This window comes from Takifugu flavidus, chromosome 1 (assembly GCF_003711565.1).
Source record: "Takifugu flavidus isolate HTHZ2018 chromosome 1, ASM371156v2, whole genome shotgun sequence".
Classification (NCBI taxonomy): domain Eukaryota; kingdom Metazoa; phylum Chordata; class Actinopteri; order Tetraodontiformes; family Tetraodontidae; genus Takifugu; species Takifugu flavidus.
Genome location: NC_079520.1, coordinates 14,485,071 through 14,494,796, shown reverse-complemented (window position 1 = coordinate 14,494,796; position 9,726 = coordinate 14,485,071).

Here is a 9,726-nt window from a genome sequence, read left to right as displayed (position 1 = left end):
TGTGGATGACGCCCATAATGAATCTGATTAATGGCAGCTTATTAACAACAACTGGGCTGTTCAGGCCCGGAGGGCTCTGTGTAATTCTATTGCTCTGTGCTGATATAATGGCCTATTTTAGGAGCTGTGTGATTAAGCACCATTAACAGCACCAGAGCCAGGCTGTGGACAACTTCAATGGGTGCTAATGTAAACGGAGCAGTGTCCCCTGGGCCCCCCCATCCCTCTCTGTCGGCTCCACTCTGTCAGTCCAAGGCTTGAATACAGTCTGGTATTTATACTGTGCACGGGAGACTAGTGTGAGAGATGTGTTTTATACAGAGAGATGGGGAAGGCTTGTGGCCCAGGCTCCCACATCATCAGACAGGGTTAATCTATAGCATAAATGTTGTTATCAATGATATCACACTAAAGCTGTTGATGAATCACCATCAGAGTATCTAGTTCTGTTTTTGTTGCCTTTGTGTCGTGGGATTAGTCTCCTGGGTGTCACCTGTATGTACCATTATTCATGTTTCATCGCCATGCTTTGAAATAAACCTTTTATTCTTAATCCGCTGTTGTCTGAAGGTTCTTACTGCATTCCTTCCTTTCTCCATTTGTTAGTTTTTTCTGTGTTGAAGAGTTTTGGAAGTTTTTGGACTCTGTCTGTGCTTCATTTTGCATTTGTTTGCATTTGTTTGCATTTCTGGGCCGACATGCTGATTTTGAATCCTCTTGACCTTCACTCGTGTGTGTTTGACTGTATAATTAACGGAACCTGCTCTGTTTGAGCTGTATTTTGGGCCCTGACAACTGCATGTTTCTCTGTTCACCCTCCCAATGTCTGCATCACATGTGTTCATAAACTTTTATGACATCCTTGATGGTCTGATGGTTTGTTGGGGCACTGGTGCAACAAATGCACCAGATTCCTATAAGTGTTTGGTTCTTTGATCGTGCGCTACGGCGTGTTTTGGGATTCCATTGATTCTCACTACAACCCAGTCTCAACCCAGACGGAGAAGCTCTTTGTTCTAGTAGCACCTTTTCTTCACCCATACGCTGTCCTGCCTCCTGTACATGTCAGTCACACACCAGGGGGAATTAAGGAATGTTGGTCCTCTCTACCCTTTTGTGATGGTAACAGTTTGTTCTAGACTGGTTTTACAGGTTACATGTGATAGGACAACGCTGCTGAGAAAATTAAACTGAAGTTGGACATTACATTTGTGTCCTTCTTCTAATGTTTGTCTCCTGTCTTTTTCAACAGGAAGACTTTTCCCTTCCTGCAGTTTTCACTGTCCCTCTCCTCCCCCCTTCTATCCATCCCTTCATCTCTCCACAGATCCTGGTCTTCTCCCCTGGCTCCTCTGTAATAATTATTATGTAAATAAATACGCCTGCTGTAATCACATTCGGGCCACTGATCCAATTAGAGAGCTGATAGCAGGCGGCTGATTGTGTGGACTGGCGGCTGATGGTCAGGGCCTGTGTGCCTGTCTGACTGGCCAGTCAAGGTAGCTGGAGGAGTATGAATTAGCCAGCTCGAGCACTGATATAATGAAAGGCATTTTGTGCCGCGCTGCGTGCAGCCTTGAACTCTGAAAAATGCTCTCTGACCAGAATCCTGCAGTTCCACCAGCCGTGTGTGTGTTTGTGTCTGTTCCTGTATCAGGATCCCTGGCTCTGGATCACTTACACCATACATCAGCTTATCACCAATTACTGCCTCGTTCTGATTCCCATCAGCGCAGTGATGCTCCGCTGAGACCATCATCGTCAGGACTTTATCAGCGCCAGCCTCCCTCTCTACACCCCGTCTGCCTGTCCGTTTGGTTCTCCTGCAGAGCCGATGACGTGCTTTTAATGGCACCATTGTAGTGATTCTCTTGCCTGGGCCCTCGCTGCTTCCTCTCCATGTTCCCGTCAATGATAGGTGCTGTTTTTGCTGCAGCACATTGCAGAATTGCGCGACACATGTTGGTGCCACAGCATGACGTGTTGCTGAAGAATCCCTCAGGTGTTTTCAGCAGCCATCAAAAACCTTTCAGAAGTTCAAGTCCAAAATGAATGATTGCAGAACAATTAAGAATAAAATAACAACGCGCATTTGCATTTGTCAGGTGAGGATTTAATACGAATTCTCGCTTTTTTTTTAGAGTAAAACAGAAAACTGGCTGTAGAGACTGGGTGAAAGAGTGTTAATCTGAAAATCTTGAGTGGTCAGTGATGAGCAGGAAAGTGCTGCATGCTGTAACTACAGGACATTTAGCTTTAGCGGGACTGGTGGTTCAGTCTGGCTCCAAACCAAAGGAATAAATCTGGGCTCTTTCATTTGAAAAGCTCACTGTTCTTTGTCAGGAATGTTGCTGCCAGTGGCTTGTAGATCAGCCATCTATAACTGCAGGGAGCTGAAGGTGTCCCACTTTGCTTCTATGAGCTGGGTAGTCAGCTGTGATGGTAAAACCAGGCTGCCTAAGGTGTGTGTGATAAATCAAAAGCACCAGCTTCATCCAAGGCCGTATAACTGTGCTCCCAGTGCTCCCGCCTGACAATCTAACTGTAAAGTTGGACTGGTCTCAGGCCAGAAATGCAATTCAGATGCCCACAACACTTGTGTACTTGTAAGGTTTGAGCCTCTGTTATTATTGTGGTCTTTAATGTTTTTATAGTTGCTTTTATGGCACTGCTTTGCTACATGATATAGGCCCAGGATGGGGTTTGTTCAGGGGCAGGAAAAGTGATCAGATTTTTGCTCTAATGAACACCACATTCACAGGGCGTCTGGGAGTAGGAGAGTTTTGTGGTGCTGTCATGGCACTGCCAACTCTAGCCCATACTTTATGAGGATGTGGGCACAGTCAAACATTACAGGGGGGGTGGGGGCATTATTTCTAACCTCACCATTTATCCAGGGGGGCCACACTCCCACCAGCGTGTGTCAGCTGCGAAGGCTACTGTTAATGTTGGAAAGTAATATATGGGTCCCAGCGCTAACTCCCTGCCTTTTACATCTCAATCAGGTCACTCTGGTTTATTTATACATTGTCACGATGAAGGGGGGGTGGAGGGGCGGGAGCGAGGAGATGAATGTGCCACCTTTTTTTCCTACTTCTTCCACTCCCCCTATTTAGTTAGCAAAAAGCTTTTATGATGAATTTGAAAGGCAGCACAGATCCAAGTGTTTAAAATTCCCAGAGTGCTGCTAAGTGAAAGATGGTGGTGGTGTGTGTGTGTGTGTGTGTTGTGTGTGTGTGTGTGTGTGTGTGTGCGTGTGGGGAGGGGGGTTCAGTGTGGGGGAAATGACAGCAACTGAAAAAACTGAACGTTTCGAGTCACAAAATGTGGGTAAGGGCTTAAAAATACATACTAAATTAATACAACTTCATTTTTTCCTATGTGGCCCCATTCTCCCCCCTCCATGTTGCTTTTACCCCTTTGGTTGCACGCTATTAAACAAACAGTCCTAATATTTTGAGCTGGCTGGCAGTTTGAATTTCATCTCACCGACGCATCTTGTTTCTCTCAAGCTTTGACTGTTTTGACATGCAGCCCGATTAAATTATAAACAAGCAGGCCTCCTGATGGTGATGCTGGAGCCACTAATTTCCCTAATTGTTTGCAGTTGTCTGGGAGGCCGGGGCCTGAGCCCACTCACCAACCACCGCAGCCTCCGTTGGGGAGGGCGAGGTGGCCGGCGAGAGTGGGAGGAGTGAGGGAGGGGAAGAGTATAGAGGGGAGAGAGAGGAGGTTCAAGAAAGGGGTTAGCAGAAAGGAAAGGTGACAGTGGCTTCCTTTTCCCCAGAAACGACCAACTGGGCTCTAAATACCGGTGCATCAGTAAAAGGTCGGCTGATGACGAAAGGAGACCACAAACATGACAACTATTTAGTTAAATGAAACCACGGACAGGGTCTTACTGGAAAGGCTAACAACTGTCAAACATGTGAACAACAGGACCAAAACCAGACATGACATCAATCTGAGGGATCAGCAGCAGAACCTCCCAACATCCCAACGTTGTATCTAACTTACGGTACCTTTTTATCTCCACCGAACGTGGTGTGTATTGTTTAAACAAACACACTTATGAAGTAATAAAAGAATAATATGCATAATCAATCTCTGATTATCAGTGTGCATTCTTTATTCCTCTTTCTATTAACATTGCTAAGATGTTAGCTGTAGTTTTCCTAACTTTATATTTTCAGTTTTAAACATTGTACTGGGCTCCTCTGCTCTCCCGATCCTGGAAAACATGCAAACAAAATCAAAAGGGGGGGAATTCTGAGCGGAGCCGTGAATGTTATCCACGCTGGCATCGACGCACAGCTCACCCAGACAGGATTGCGCTTCTATCACTGCTGTCATCGCCCAATCACCGCCATCGTCTGTGTGTCTGGGCGTGTGTGTGTGTGTGTGTGTGTGTGTGCTCGCTGAAGGATCATTTAGCGTGACAGGAGAGATTGCTGGTATTGTTGGTGAGCAGGTGAGCACACAGGTTTGCTGGATCAGACCTGCAGCAGAACATGTAGGCAAAAAGTATTCATGACTTAATAGTGCTCCATCATCCATCTTCACCGTCACACTCTTGTGTGATTTATCCTGCAGCTACTCCGTCTCAGTCATATCGACTCGGTCGCAGAATTCAAAATCATCACAGATCATATGTTTCCAACTTATTTCACCAGATTAAATCAGTTGAGAACAGCTCCTCATTCAGTGATGACCTGACCAAGAGGCAAAAAGGAAAATCTATACTTAACTAGGAAGTAGTAAAATGTATATTTTTGCATACAACTGGGCAACTTAATTTTAAAGACTTTTTTTTGCGTGTGTGTTTGCCTGTGTGTGTGGGGTGTGTTTTACAACTGGTGAAGATTTTTGAGTCAAATATGTTAAAAGTACAACTGATTTTGTGTAACTTTTACTACATAATGTTTAAAATAAACACACACACACACACACACACATGCTAATAGCATTAACCAAAAGCATTAATTTGCACTCATTCCACTCACAGTGCTGAAGTGGAGAGTCTGTTATAATTACTTGTGATGCAGTCATTATTTAATTGTACCTTTGAGGTTCGTTATTAAATCAGAAAAAGAAAACATCACTGATTCCAGAATACATCACAATTTTAGAATCCATTTGTGAAATTTTTTGTGAAACAAACTGCAGAAAAGTGCATCTTCCAGTAGAATAGGGTGAAAATGAATGCGTTGTCCATTAGAATGGCGTGGCAGCTACAATAAACCTACAGTTTGAGTGTTTGTCGTGAAGCAAATGAAAATGGCTTTTTTTCCTCAATTTGATTGTCCTGATATTTTTTTTAAAAAAGGAAAAAGCCTCATTCTATTGTTCTGAACATCATGATTTCTGACAACAAAACACTTCGGGCTCAGGTCAGATGAATGGCCCGTCGATTGTCTTGATATTCACTAAGGAAAAAGCCTGTAACTGATTGTTCCAGTGGTCAATATTTAAATGGCTCCTGTTTGTCCTTGTTCTGAATGAATAGTTAGGAGGTAAGGGTGGGGGGACGCTGACACCCTGTTAATCTACAGAATGACGGCTGGGATGTTTTAGGATAAACAGACAGGGAGAATAAGTGACAGACGTCCGTTGATCCAGGACTCGGTGCTCAATAGGCTACTGATGGAGTTAATGCCTAATGAGCATGTAAGACTGAAGCAGTTACTGACTAACGGCAGATGCTGCCTGCTGTGTTTTGGAGATATGGCATCATCCGTTTGTGTCAGGATGCACGACAATGCTGTGATTTCAGCGACGGAAGTCACCGCATTTGCTTTTTCAACATACGTAACCTCTATTGTTGGAGAACACTAGGATCAGAACCCGTCTCGCTACATTTCATCTCTCCTCCACCAGCGAGGCAGGTTCCAGGATCAAAATATGGCGGCAGGACACCCTCTCCCTAAGAAGAATACACATTTAAACCTTAAAAGCAATTGTACAACCCCAAAGTTTATCAGTGACTCTTCTGTCCTGTTTGACACTCACATAAAAGACGGTGATAGAAGCTCGGAGCTGACCAGTTAATGTGCACTAACTTGTAACTGAACTATGAATAATATATTGATGTATCCCAAAGTTTTCCTACGATTATAATCATTACATTTGCCTTCATGCATGTTTTATGTCCCAGTCCAGATAAGTTATTCCAGGGTTTAGAGAAATGCTGAGTGTAATTTATTTTTAATCACAGCAGCTGTTTGCCTTCTCGTATTGAAGATTTCGCCTGACAAAGACCCAAATTTAAAAGGACAAATGAAACCACGGCTGACTCGCAGGACTCCTGATTTTATAGATGAGCTGCCATATTTCAGAGTCCACTGGTGCTCTGCACAGGGTTTATTTAAACTTTAAAACACGCACATCCTGCTGCGATGAGAACCCAGAGTAGGTGTGTGGTTCCAGCTTCCTTTATCCGTCCACAGCATTGTCCTCACACGTCCAACAGTTTGATCGGTCTCCGTGTTCCCCCAGATTATTGCAGCTGCTAATCATCGTGAATCTTCTGCGGGATTTTATTAGATGGTCCCAGAGGAACATTATTGATCAGAGGAGAGCAGCCATTGGCACTGTTGGTGCACCGCGACATGATCGCTGCCCAGCGTTCAGATGCAATTACGAGGGTTCTCCCTGCAAACAGGCGGGGAGCAGAACAAAAGGGACAATCCGTCCAGCCAGTGATCGCAGAAATCCCGGAGCCAGCTCCTGTTTAGGTCTAGAATGAATCAGCATATGTAGAATATACCGTGATTAGAAGGTTGTCCAGTTCCTTCAATACTGATGATGACAGCTGATTAAAAATGTTCTGTATTTCCCTCTAAAAACATCAGAATATGTGCCATTCCCTGGAAAACAACCTCTTCAGCACGGTGGGAGGCCACAGGTGCATGGCACGTTGCATTGTGGGAAGACCTATTAATAGTTGGCAACAGCAGCAGCTGTGTCCCCCCCCCCCCTTACTTATAATGTTCTCTCATCAGCCCTCTATCAGGCCTAATACCCTGCAGTGATGCCCCACAGCTGTCTGAAGGGCTCTGACTATCACACACACCTGTCTGCCTGTCTGTCGGTCTGTCTGTCTGTCCAATTTGATTTCATGTGATCTTCCAGCAGCAGCCCCCCCCTCCCCCCATCCTCCAGCTTTCCCACCACCATCACTCAAGTGAGCCAGTTTAGAGAAATTACAGGTGCCTCAAACTGTGAGATCACCTGCTTCTTCAGGAATTACAGCCGCTGTTGGTCATGAGCTGTTTCGTTTACTCGAATTTGTTGTCCTTGAATACACGGACTTTAGTCCAGCCAGGGCTCAGGATCTTCGCCCCGCAGTGGGGTCCTTCAAATGTCTGAAAACGGACACCATCCAGACAAGAGAAAAAAAAGGGATTTTCATAGAAATGAAACAAGCTTTGAACCTCCAAGGCAAATGAAGATGGATGTAAATCGTCGATAAGCCACGCACATCGTGGGTGCTGCCAGCAGATGGGAAACGGTGAATGTGCCTTTTGTCATTTTGCTGCCTGTTTATTTCCATATCGCTGTGCTAACTTGACTCCTGCTGGTTTTGCCCCTGCACACACACACACACACACACACACACACACACACGAAGATCGCATTTTAGAATCCAGTTTAATTTGTACGTTGCTTAAAACAACTACAGGAAAAATGCATCTTCCATTAGGCCCGAGTGGCAATTACAACAAACCTAGACTTCAAGTGTTTCTCTTGAAGAAAATGAAAATAGCTTTTCCCCCCGTCCATTTGTTTGTCCTGATATTTTCTTTAAAAAGGAAAAAGCCTCATTCTATTGTTCTGAACATCATGGTTTTTGACAACAAACACTTCAGGCTCAGGTCAGATGAATGGCCCGTCTCTGCACGGTCTTCCCAGAAGCCAGTGAACACAGACAGCAGAGAACATCTCCCAGAACCACAGACCTCTGGGTGGTCTCCCCGAGACTTACCGAGGAGTCCTGACTCCCATCCAGCATCTGACAGTGCCACTGATTAAAAGAGCAAGGCTGACATGTCTAAGTGCCGCGACACCCCACAGGCTGCCACGCTGCATGTGTGTGTCGGAGAGCTCAGGCCTGCTCCACTCCACCACAAATCCTGTTAATAACTACCAGCACCGTAGGACCCCGGGCAGTAGTTAAAGCTCACCAATTGAGCGAATAATGAGTTGAATTAGGAGATTTAGGGATGAGGAAGAGAGACTTGGGACAGGCGGTGCAGAATGAAAACCAGAGGTGCTCAAAGCGGTGTTGCAGTGATGCAGAGCTGCACAGCTGCAGATCAGCAGAAGGTTGTGCATGAGCAGGGGAGCGTAGCCAGCTGCTGCAGAGGAACACGCTAACGGTCAAGGGACACCACGGCGGCTCCCCTCCTCCTCCTCCTCCTCCTCCTATTAGGAGTATCTCCCCTCTTACGCTCTATTATGGTGGTTTAATTGTCTTCGTAAAAGAAACAGAGGTGGACATGAGGGGACGGAGACGAGCTTGGTTCCCAACGAGTGATAAACTTTTCATCTGTTTTGTTTGGAGCAGCATAGAAGTGTTTGCTTTTCCATTGTCAGATGTTTTCCTCCTCAGGAGTTCATGTCAGCACACTTCTGCTGGTAAGGTGACCAGGAGGGTAACTAAAAGGTGGAGCACGAGATGCTGTGGCGTTTTCATCTGCGCACGCGCAGTCGTCCCTTCGTTTAATAACAACACACTGTAACACTGAGGATATTTGTGTTGGCCACTCCGCTGGTACTGTTAGTTCCTTTTATCTCTCATATTTGTTTTCTCTAATTAGTACTGTAACAACACTCAAATGACGGGTCAGTGCGTGCTTTACATTATTTTCTATCCTCCTTTATTTGACATTGAGTTAATTGGCAAAGCAACCTCGTATTGTATTGATGACCAGCTTTTAGATGTTTGAGCCGCCAAGTTCTGTTGCAGCAGCCCAAAGTGTTTGAGCCCACTGGGAAATCTCCCCGTGAGCAAGACTACCAGGCCAGCACTGGGCCTGCTTTATTGCATTCAGTTTTCAGAGGCAGCTGCATATTGATGCACATCAGCCGCCTGATTTACATCCATTCTATTGACAATTACTAGAGCAGCTTAACTTTTCATATATTTGAACTCAGACAGGCAGCTGCATTATTGCAGAATTAGCGCTTCGACTGTTTATGTAAAGTGGCAAATAACTTTGAAGACTTTGTTAGGGGATATACGTGTTTATGTTGTGACCTTTAACCTTCGTTTGTTTAACTTATGGAATTTATGTGGCTCAGGCACTGACACGTATTAGGATTTTTCTGTAACTCTCACAAATATGTTTACAGATGCAATAAAGCTTTCGGTGACTGTCTCACGTCCACACACAATAATCTACAGTGAGACCACAAACAGCATTACTGGAACAAATCTCATTACTCTTAGAAAATAACGCTTTACCTTGATTTCCATTCTGATAAATGTCTCATTAAAAGCTACACTTTGCATAATCTTTCAGCTGAAAGACAAACGTGCGCCTCATGTTTTGTTTGGTTCATCTTTTTAGCATAATGTGTTTTCCGATGGCTAAAAGTGTGGCCTCAAATTAACTTTATTTTGCATTATAGCGTCAGTTGCTAATAAGGGTGATGATTTCAGGTTGTTTAAATGAAAAGCAAGAAGAAACAAATGTTGCGAGGTCACGTCTTCGCGAGCTTTCA